This window comes from Salvelinus sp. IW2-2015, linkage group LG28 (assembly GCF_002910315.2).
Source record: "Salvelinus sp. IW2-2015 linkage group LG28, ASM291031v2, whole genome shotgun sequence".
Classification (NCBI taxonomy): domain Eukaryota; kingdom Metazoa; phylum Chordata; class Actinopteri; order Salmoniformes; family Salmonidae; genus Salvelinus; species Salvelinus sp. IW2-2015.
This window is the reverse complement of record NC_036868.1, coordinates 22,257,640-22,269,683: the sequence shown is the minus strand read 5'-3', so window position 1 is coordinate 22,269,683 and position 12,044 is coordinate 22,257,640. Positions and strand designations below refer to the sequence as shown.

At 42.7% G+C, this 12,044-nt stretch overlaps 1 pseudogene; it reads left to right on the top strand.

Annotated features, from left to right (window-relative positions):
• The window catches only part of LOC111954673 (sodium/potassium/calcium exchanger 4-like), an 82,351-nt pseudogene that overhangs the window by 44,716 nt on the left and 25,591 nt on the right, over positions 1-12,044 (top strand).

The following is a 12,044-nucleotide window of genomic DNA, read 5'->3' as shown; positions in this document are numbered from 1 at the left end:
GCAAAAGTGGGCTAAATTTACTTCAAAGAAAAAAACAATAATAGCAATTTCTTATCATCCACTCAACTGAAATATTTTTAAAATATAATTGGATTGAAATACAATAAAATAAAGTGCAAAAATCTATTAATCAAAAAACAACACTTTGTTTAAGGAGAAGTAACATGCAGTGAAAACAAATATTAAACTTTAACTTTTAAACTTGAACTGAGTAAAAACTCTAAATATGTTGATTGCACAGTAATGTTCACTTGTTTGAGGTTGAGGGTGATACTTGGTGGTGTCCCATCTTTAAAATAGAAAATATAGGCTACTGATGGTGCCTTGAATACCGGTTTCTTTCATTTAATGTTCATGTTATGGGGATTTTTATATAAAGGAAATTTGTCTTTTGTGTCTGTTGAAAATTAAAGATTACTGACAGAGCCATAAGAAAATATTGCTTTATTTATCTGATCATATTGGAATATATTTGTTAGGTTTTCAGTAGGTTCAATTAGGTTCACTAGACTATATGCGTCATTTAAAAATTTTTCAATGAACATTCGAACAGTCCGGCCCTCGGCTTGTAGCTAAATTTTTTATTTGGCCCTCCGTCCATTTGACTTTGACACCCCTGCTCTAAAGCTTTTTGGAATACTGACTGTCCAAACAGCAAGTTGCATGTGACCAAATCGGATTTGTGTGTGTTGAGACAGCAGTCATTTACTGGCATGGCTACGCTAGTTGTCATAGTAACAACAAGTGTGTGCGCTGTGGTGTAGGCTGATTGGTGGTGCTCCTGCTTCTTATCACTCAGAAGTTATGTAAGGTGACCACAATGTCTGCCATGGACCTTTCCCAGTTAATTTGAATGTTCAAAGTCATAGTGTAAGAACACTTTTAAAGCCTTAAGGGATAAGATTATCCAACTTTTAAAATGTGTCCTTTTTGGCTAGCCAAGGCAGTCAACTAGCTAGCTAGGTAGCTGTTTAGCTTTCTAGAGCATTCACTAATTGGTTTGTAAACAATTATCACGCTAATTAGCTACCACATGTTCTTGTCAAACTGTCAACAGTGTAGCTAGCAAGCAACAATATATGCTAAATAACAGTCTATAAACCACTTGAGGGCAAATAAATCAGATTTGACCGTTCGGACACAAGTTGCATGGCCAGGAATCAGATTTGTATCTACCACCTACGAAGGTGGTTTGAAAAGCGGCTTGAAATATCCGATTCCATGTGCTTTTTGGCTGTTCAGACTGCAGGAAAAATAACAGATTCGAATCAGATATGCAAAAAGATAGGATTTAACTTCAAACTGCTATTGTGAAGAAGGCTTTTAGTACCTTTGCCATCATACTTCTGGGTGGGTGCTTTCAAGACAACTGGGAACTTGATGAGGTTCCGACTTGGAATTCCGAATTGGATGACAGTTCCAAAAAATGCTCCCAGTCGTAACTTATTTTTCCCCCCAGAGTTCCCAGTTGTCTTGAACACACTGACGTCGGAAGTCGGACATTTCTGAGTTCATGGTTCCCAGTTGTTTTTATTATGGCATTATACCACGCACACAGCCAGACTTGATTGTGTTGTATCACTAAGGGGTTGTGACGTTAACTACAGAAAGGGACCGAGAGTGATGGCGGGTAGAGCCATTCAATTATTGATTGATTCACAGATCTCCCGAGTCGGTAATTAAAAGATGCATCAGACAAGGAAGGGAAAATGTGGGTGATTAGGCAACAGAGCAGATTAAAGCGCACTATAAGAAAGGGAAGAATATTATTGTTTACTTGGTTGGCAGCTCTATTTTCGATTCCTCTAAGCTTTGTAGTCATCATTGCCAAATGAGTCAAGTGATTTGATAGGCTACCTACTGTATTTGCCGAATTAGCACAGGCCTATTTAAGGCTATGTTTACACAGGCAGCCCGATTCTGATGTTCTTTTCTTCACTAATAGGTCTTTTGACCGATCAGCTCTGAAATAGATCTGATGTGAAAAGAGCTGATGTGATTGGTCAAAATACCAATTAGTGGAAAAATGATCAGAATTGGGCTGTCTGTGTAAACAGTGTTTTATTGTTACGTTACATGCCGCTCAAGTAGCCTAAAGACCCTTGTGCTCAGCTGTCATGTTCTAATTAATTGCACCTCTGATCTTGTGAGCAGTGGCGCCTACGCAACGCTTTTGCCACATTACATGGTTTCATAAATAAAAGGGGAAACATTTAATGCATGATGAAATGTTTATCCAAACTCAATTCCACATACTTCTTTGTTTATCTGTAATGACATGCAGCTTCTGACCTTGAAGACTCTCTCATAGATTGTATGCCTTACAGAGATTTCAGAGTGGGGTGTGGTGTCACGTGGAAAAGGACTGATACCTGTGCTAATATAAACAAATCACGCTACTAGCGGAGAGTCAGTACCACGGATAATGACCAAGGAAATCCTGGACCCATATCTGAAGTTTACGGTCCTTTTTTTAACCTCGTCCCTCATTTTACCTGTATGCCTACTGGGGGAAGGGATGTCAAAGACTACTGTACATCTCCTATGATATCCCTTCGAAGAGTTGGGCCAAAGCAGTGTTGCCAAGGAGGATTCAGAACTTGGGTTAGTAAATCAGTCATGAGCGCCATCTAATGTTAATAGGCGGTGGATTGCATTAGGTGTGTGGGACAGGTTCATTGTCTCAGGTGATCATTGTCATTTCATGGGTCCATATGCGACAAGATCAAAATGCATTGGTGCGTTCTGTGTTAAACTGTGCGTAGTACTTCTATGTGAATGGTAATGCATGATTGTTTCAGTTTCTTTTCTAATTATCTGTGGTAAGCATTTTTATCAAGCCACATGCAAATGCACCAGTACATCAAAACAAGTTCCTACGGTCTATCTGATCTAAATGTAGCCTACTGTGTATTTTGGACAATCTATGATTATATAACTTCATGCTCTAGTGTCCTTGCTGCCTGGCACATTATTGTACATTATGTAAGAGATAGGAAGAGAAGGCACATGCAGGTGGGTGTACATCTGACCTCTTGTGGACTTAACACCAGTCCTAATACAGACACTAGCTGCTCCCATGGAGGGCCAGTCTGTTTTCTTTCTGCTGCGGCCAGATGCTCATAGGAGTGACCACGGTCTTGGGCAGTACAGGGGTCAGTACTGGGGTCAAGAGTCAGCGGTCAGCCTGTAATCTGGGTTGCCTCCCACAAATGAGATATATAGTAGTAGATATATAATTATATATACTGCTCAAAAAATAATGGAACACTAAAATAACACATCCTAGATCTGAATGAATGAAATATTCTTATTAAATCTTTTTTTCTTTACATAGTTGAATGTCTGACAACAAATCACACAAAAATTATCAATGGAAATCAAATTTATCAACCCATGGAGGTCTGGATTTGGAGTCACACTCAAAATTAAAGTGGAAAACCACACTACAGGCTGATCCAACTTTGATGTAATGTCCTTAAAACAAGTCAAAATGAGGCTCAGTAGTGTGTGTGGCCTCCACTGGCTATTGACCTCCCTACAACGCCTGGGCAGCCCTGATGAGGTGGCGGATGGTCTCCTGAGGGATCTCCACCAGACCTGGACTAAAGCATCCGCCAACTCCTGGACAGTCGTGTGGTGCAACGTGGCGTTGGTGGATGGAGCGAGAATGATGTCCCAGATGTGCTCAATTGGATTCAGGTCTGGGGAATGGGCGGGCCAGTCCATAGCATCAATGCCTTCTTGCAGGAGGAACTGCTGACACACTCCAGCCACATGAGGTCTAGCATTGTCTTGCATTAGGAGGAACCCAGGGCCAACGCACCATCATATGGTCTCACAAGGGGTCTGAGGACTCATCTCGGTACCTATGGCAGTCAGGCTACCTCTGGCGAGCACATGGAGGGCTGTGCAGCCCCCCAAAGAAATGCCACCCACACCATGACTGACCCACCGCCAACCGGTCATGCTGGAGGATGTTGCAGGCAGCAGAACGTTCTCCATGGCGTCTCCAGACTCTGTCACGTCTGTCACGTGCTCAGTGTGAACCTGTCTCATCTGTGAAGAGCACAGGGCGCCAGTGGCGAATTTGCCAATATCTGGTGTTCTCTGGCAAATGCCAAACGCCTGCACGGTGTTGGGGCTGTAAGCACACACCCCACCTGTGGACGTCGGGCCCTCATACCACCCTCATGGAGTCTGTTTCTGACCGTTTGAGCAGACACATGCACATTTGTGGCCTGCTGGAGTATTTTTGCAGGGCTCTGGCAGTGCTCCTCCTTGCACAAAGGCGTAGGTAGCGGTCCTGCTGCTGGGTGTTGCCCCTCTACGGCCTCCCACGTCTCCTGATGTATGGCCTGTCTCCTTGTAGCGCCTCCATGCTCTGGACACTACGCTGACAGACACAGCAAATCTTCTTGCCACAAGCTCGCATTGATGTGCCATCTGGATGAGCTGCACTACCTGAGCCACTTGTGTGGCTCATGCTACCACTAGAGTGAAAGCACCGCAGCATTCAAAAGTGACCAAAACATCAGCCAGGAAGCATAGGAACTGAGAAGTGGTCTGTGGTCACCACCTGCAGAACCACTCCTTTATTGGGGGTGTCTTGCTAATTGCCTATATTTCCACCTGTTGTCTATTCCATTTGCACAACAGCATGTGCAATGTATTGTCAATCAGTGTTGCTTCCTAGTGGCAGTTTGATTTCAGCAAGTGGTGATTGACTTGGGTTACATTGTGTTGTTGAAGTGTTCCCTTTTATTTTTTAGCAGTGTGTGTGTGTATTATATATATATATATATATATATATTATATAGTCCCAGTTGAAAGTTTGGACACCTATTCATTCAAGAGTGTTTTTTATATTCACAATTTTCTACATTGTGAATAATATGAAGACCTTTCTCTTACATCAAAACTTAGAAATAACACATGGAATTATGTAGTAACCAAAAAAAGTGTTAAACAAATCTAAATATATTTTATATTTGAGATTCTTTATAGTAGTATCTCACCATTTGCCTTGATGACAGCTTGCACGTCTTGGCCATTCTCATCAACCAGCTTCATGAGGAAGCTTTTCCAACAGTCTTGAAGGAGTTCCGGACATATATTGCTGAGACAACCTTGTTGGCTGCTTTACCTTCACACTCTGCGGTCCAATTCATCCCAACCATCTCAATTGGGTTGAGGTAGAGTGGTTGTGGAGAGCAGGTCATCCTGCAGCACTCCTTCACTCTCCTTCTTGGTCAAGTAGACCTTTCACAGCCTTGGGAGGTGTGTTGGTTCATTGTCCTGTTGAAAAAACAATGATAGTCCACTAAGCCGCAAACCAGATGGGATGGTGAATCGCTTCAGAATGCTGTGGTAGCCATTGCTGGTTAAGTGTGCCTTGAACTCTGAGAAGCGGTTTTTTGGCTGCAATCTGAGGGCGCAGTATAACTCTAAAATAGAATATCTCTGCAGCAAGAAGGTATTCTCTGGGCTTCCTTTTCCTTGTGATGGCCAGTTTCATCATGCCGCTTGATGGTCGGTTATCATTCTGTATATGGCAAAACAAAGATTCTGTACCAAATATTAAGTTCTGCTTTTCTGATGTATCAGAATACTTATGTCATGCAAAAAATGCAAATGAATTACTTAAAAAATCATACAATGTGATTTTCTGGATTCTTTGTTTTAGATTCCGTCTCTCACAGTTGAAGTGTACCTATGATAAAAATTACAGACCTCTACATGCTTTGTAAGTAGGAAAACCTGCAAAATCGGCAGCTGTATCAAATACTTGTTCTCCCCACTGTAATATAATCATTTTATTTTTAATAACATTTTATTTATGTGTCAATTTCGACCAGCTCACCCAACAAAAAAATGGTCCGACCCATCTGGCATTTGTCAGATGGCCAATCCACCCCTATGGGAAAAGTTCAGGTAGTCCATCCCGGCTTTATAGGTTCCAAACGTTTACTCCTTATTGAACCACGAGACCCGGTTCATGCTTTTAAGTATTACCTCAGTCTTTTTTTAGGGGTTGAGGAGGTCGTTTGGTGACATAATGCAAATTAAGTAATGTTGACTTGAACATTTTCAAAGTCTTACCAAGCTCTCTTTCAGTGCCGCCACCACACAAGGTGAACTCATCCTTGGTTGTGGACAAGGGGGCATCTGGGACATCAGTCACTTTACTGAACACCCCCGTGATGTTGTTTTTCTTCTCAGCTATCAAGGAGTTCCCTGAAGACATGTTTCCAACTACGAGCGCAAAGAGTGGGGCCGTCGTGCGCACATCGTGGCGGTAAGAAGAGCGCGTTGAATGCTTCTACTTACTAGGTATAACGCTTTTATCACTAGCCTAGGCCAAAATCAACCTCTTGTTCCCACACCTAGTTAGTGGACAACTTCTTTATTGCCCCTAATACTGTAGGTATGAATGGTGTAAGCAATATAAGAATGATCCACCTAGACCTTACTCGTAGAATGATGTGCTGGAGTTTCCACCAGTGGCGTCATGCATGACAAATGTTTGTGGGGGCACTGATGGCATCATTCAATATTTTCACATTTATATTTTTTTTTTTTTTTTTCTTCATATAATGAAAATGTAAAATATTTAAGGGTCATAGGACATCTAGTACCCCCCCCCCCCACATTCTTTCAGATGTACAAGTATGATCAATAGGTGTCTCGGTAGTGGGCTAAGGGTTGAATTTGGACTGGCAAACCTCGATCTCCTTTAACAAAAATACACCTCAGCTTGATCTCACACCGGGGAGAACTACTTCCCCTCAAGGCCGACCGCGGTACTCCAGGCATTGTTAGCAGAAAACAGTATCCCCCATTGTAGTGAATGGAAAAACTGGCAATCTTCGTGGTCAAACTTTGTGTAAATAACAATGTTTAGAAAACAATCATGATACCAATAATTGCATCTAACACACCATTTGCATAGTTAATTGTTTAATTCCAGCATTTTAATCAATTTCTTCATTTCCTGCACTAATGTGTTGTCATTTACACGCTGTCACATTTCTTTCGTCTTAGTATGCCTCTATTTTTTTTAACAACACTTTTCCTTGACAGAATAATGATTCTCCTATTTGACTGCATTTTCAGGCAGTTCTTACTTTGGTCACTAGAGGGCGCTCAGGCTATTTCTAAGGGTCTGTGCTCCCGAAGTTGTTGACTGTTTTTGTGCTTGCCATCAGTTCTCAGCTATTAGCAGCAAATGGCAAGCAGTTTCTTACTGGCAATTAAAATGTATAATTGCCATCATATTTTCGAGTCATTGCCGAATTTTTTGATGTAACAAATGAAACATTAAACCTCGTAAATAATACATGGTAATTCATGGTAACCTTGTAAACAATTCATTTAGACCCTGCCTTTATTTAGAAAAATGCACTTATTTGATGAAATGTGTGCCTTTGCGCGGCAATTAAACGGGACAGGCACTTATTTGAGACTAAATTTAATTGAAGTTTTACTGTAAAAAGGATAATTTAGTTGCTAATGAGAGCCTGCAGTACCCTGGTCGACCTTCAACTTGAGTTACTCAATGAGAGGGGGCAGCACTGAGATACTCCAGGAAGTGACGTTGCTGGCTAACTCAAACTGTGCATGCTATTTCTCTATGAGATGCCATCTTTGGCTTCAATGCGCTATTGAGTCTTCTTCATGCGTCGTGCCGACAGATGAACACCTCTCTGGGAAGAAAAAGGGTGTGGGTGTATGCTTCATGATTAACAACTCATGGTGTAATCATAACAACATCCAGGGAACTCAAGTCCTTCTGCTAACCCGACAAATAATTCCTTACAATCAAATGCCGGCTATATTATCTCCCAAGAGAATTCTCGTCAGTTATCTTCACAGCTGTGTATATATACCCCCTCAAGCAGACACCACGACGGCCCTTAAGGAACTTCACTGGACTCTATGTAAACTGGAAACCATATATCCTGAGGCTGCATTTATTGTAGCTGGGGATTTTAACAAAGCAAATTTGAGAACAAGGCTACCTAAATTCTATCAGCATATTGATTGCAGCACTCGCANTGAGGCTGCATTTATTGTAGCTGGGGATTTTAACAAAGCAAATTTGAGAACAAGGCTACCTAAATTCTATCAGCATATTGATTGCAGCACTCGCATGGGCAATACACTCGATCACTGCTACTCTAACTTCCGCGATGTATACAAAGCCCTTCCTCGCCCTCCCTTCAGCAAATCCGACCACGGCTCCCTCTTGCTCCTACCGTCTTATAGGCAGAAACTCAAATAGGATGTACCCGTGACTAGAACCATTCAACGGTGGTCTGACCAATCGGAATCCACACTTCAAGATTGTTTTGATCACGCAGATTGGGAAACGTTCCGGGCAGCCTCAGAATAACATCGATCCATACGCTGACTCGGTGACTGAGTTTATAAGGAAGTGCATTGGAGATGTTGGACCCACTGTGACTATTAAAACCTACCCTAACCAGAGACTGTGGATGGATGGCGGCATTCGCGCAAAACTGAAAGCACGAACCACTCCATTTAACCATAGAAAGAGGACTGGGAATATGGCCGAATATAAACAGTGTAGTTATTCCCCCCGCAAGCAATCAAACAAGCGTAATGTCAGTGTAGGGACAAATTGGAGTCGCAATTCAACGGCTCAGACACGAGACGTATGTGGCAGGGTCTACAGGAAATCACGGACTACAAAAAGAAAACTAGCCACGTTACGGACACCGACGTCACGCTTCCAGACAAACTAAACACCTTCTTTGCCTGCTTTGAGGATAATACACTGCCACCGTTGCGGCCCGCTAACAAGGACTACACCCACCCTTCTCTCTGGCTGATATGAGTAAGACATTTAAACGTGTTAACCCTCGCAAGGCTGTTGGCCCAGACGGCATCCCTAGCCGCGTCCTCAGAGCATGCGCAGACCAGCTGGCTGCTGTGTTTACGGACATATTCAATCGCTCCATATCCCAGTCTGCTGTCCCCACATGCTTCAAGATGGCTACCATTGTTTCTGAACCCAAGAAGGCAAAGATATCTGAACTAAATGACTACTGCCCCGTAGCACTCACTTCTGTCATCATGAAGTGCTTTGAGAGACTAGTCAAGGATCATATCAAAGGAGATGATCGTGGACTTCAGGAAACAGCAGAGGGAGCACCCCCTATCCACATCGAAGGGACAGTAGTGGAGAAGGTGAAAAGTTAAGTTCCTCGGCGTACACATCAGACAAACTGAAATGGTCCACCCACACAGTGTGGTGAAGGTGCAACAGTGCCTCTTCAACAGCTTACAGACGGCAACAGCTTACAGAGGGTAGGCAATTCAAGTCAGTTATGAAAACTTAGGACACTAAAGAGGCCTTTCTACTGACTCTGAAAACACCAAAAGAAAGATACCCAGGGTCCCTGCTCATCTGCATGAACGTGCCTTAGGCATGCTGCAAGGACGCATGAGGACTGCAGATGTGGCCAGGGCAATAAATTGCAATGTCCGTACTGTGAGATGCCTAAGACAGCGCTACAGGCAGACAGGACGGACAGCTGATTGTCCTCGCAGTGGCAGACCACATGTAACAACACCTGCACAGGATCGATACATCCGAACATCACACCTGCGGGACAGGTACAGGATGGCAACAACAACTGCCTGAGCTACACCAAGAACGCACAATCCCTCCATCAATGCTCAGACTGTCCGCAATAGGCTGAGAGAGGCTGGACTGAGGGCTTGTAGGCCTGTTGTAAGGCAGGTCCTCACCAGACATCACCGACAACAACGTCGCCTATGGGCACAAACCCAACATCGCTGGACCATACCGGACTGGCAAAAAGTGCTCTTCACTAACAAGTCACAGTTTTGTCTCACCAGAGGTGATGGTTGGATTCACATTTATCGTCGAAGGAATAAGCATTACACTGAGGCCTGTTTATTGTACCTTTATTTAACTAGGCAAGTCAGTTAACTTCTCTGCGCTACGGATCCCTTTAGCGGGATCATTTTCCTAAACAACTGCTGAATTGCAGGGCGCAAAATATTACTAAAAATATTTATAATCATGCAATCACAAGTGAAATATACCAAAACACAGTTTAGCTTGTTGTTAATCCAGCTATAGTGTCAGATTTTGAAAATATGCTTTACAGCGAAAGCAATCCAAGCTTTTGTGAGTGTATCAATCAATGCTAGAACAGCTAGCCCCAAATTAGCATGGTCACGAAAGTCAGAAAAGCAATAAAATTAATCGCTTACCTTTGATAATCTTTGGATGTTTGCACTCACGAGACTCCCAGTTACACAATAAATGTTATTTTTGTTCGATAAATATTACTTTTATAACCAAAAAACGCCATTTGGGTTGCGCGTTATGTTCAGAAAACCAAAGCCTCGTTCCGTTCGACGAAAATTCCAAAAAGTATCCATAATGTTCGTTGAAACATGTCAAATGTTTTTTATAATCAATCCTCGGGTTGTTTTTAACAAACATAATCGATAATATTTCAACCGGACCGTAACCTATTCAATAAAAGAGAGAAAGAAAATGGAGAGCTACCCCTCTCGCGCGCAGGAACTAATCAAAGGACACCTGACTACTTTGAAAAATCTCGCTAATTTTTCAAAATAAAAGCCTGAAACTATGTCTAAAGCATGGTCACAGCCTGAGGAAGCCATTGGAAAAAGAATCTGGTTGATACCCCTTTAAATGGAAGAAAGACGGGCAAGGAAACACAAATAAAAAATAAAAAAATCACTTCCGGGTTATATTTCCTCAGGTTTTCGCCTGCAGAATCAGTTTTGTTATACTCACAGACAATATTTTGACAGTTTTGGAAACTTTGGAGTGTTTTCTATCCTAATCTGTAAATTATATGCATATTCTACGATCTGGACCTGAGAAATAATCCGTTTAGCTTGGGAACGTTATTTAAAAAAAAAAAAAAAAAAAAAAAATCTGACCCCTAGCGTCAAGAGGTTTTAAGAACAAATTCTTATTTTCAATGACAGCCTAGGAAAAGTGGGTTAACTGCCTTGTTCAGGGGCAGGACGACAGATTTTTACCTAGTCAGCTCAGGGATTCGATCTTGCAACCTTTCGGTTATAAGTCCAACGCTCTAATCACTAGACTACCTGTCGCCCTAGGTAGCTACCTGCCTGTACTCTGGACCGGGACTGATTTGGAGGTGGAGGGTCCGTCATGGTCTGGGGCGGTGTGTCACAGCATCATCGGACTGAGCTTGTTGTCATTTCAGGCAATCTCAACGCTGTGCATTACAGGGAAGACATCCTCCTCCCTCATGTGGTACCCTTCCTGCAGGCTCATCCTGACATGACCCTCCAGCATGACAATGCCACCAGCCATACTGCTCGTTCTGTGCATGATTACCTCCAAGACAGGAATGTCAGTGTTCTGCCATGGCCAGCGAAGAGCCAGGATCTCAATCCCATTGAGCATGTCTGGGACCTGTTGGATCGGAGGGCTAGGGCCAGGGCCATTCCCCCCCAGAAATGTCCGGGAACTTGCAGGTGCCTTGGTGGAAGAGTGTGGTAACATCTCACAGTAAGAACTGGCAAATATGGTGCAGTCCATGAGGAGGAGATGCACTGCAGTACTTAATGCAGCTGGTGGCCACACCAGATACTGACTACTTTTGACCCCCCCCCTTTGTTCAGGGACACATTATTCCATTTCTGTTAGTCACATGTCTGTGGAACTTGTTCAGTTTATGTCTGTTGTTGAATCTTGTTATGTTCATACAAATATTTACACATGTTAAGTTTGCTGAAAATAAACGCAGTTGACAGTGAGAGGACGTTTCTGGTTTTTGCTGAGTTTATCTATCACGTCAGCTGTACTGAAATAGGATTATTTTCTTCTCTCACACAATGGTAAGGAACAATAGCCTGGTCCCAGATCTCTTTGTACGGTCTTCCCAACTGCCATTTGGGCATGACAATGATCATAGGAGTTGGCTATACAGCACACACCGAGATCTGGCTCCAGGCTAGGAGAAAATGTTTAAGCAATA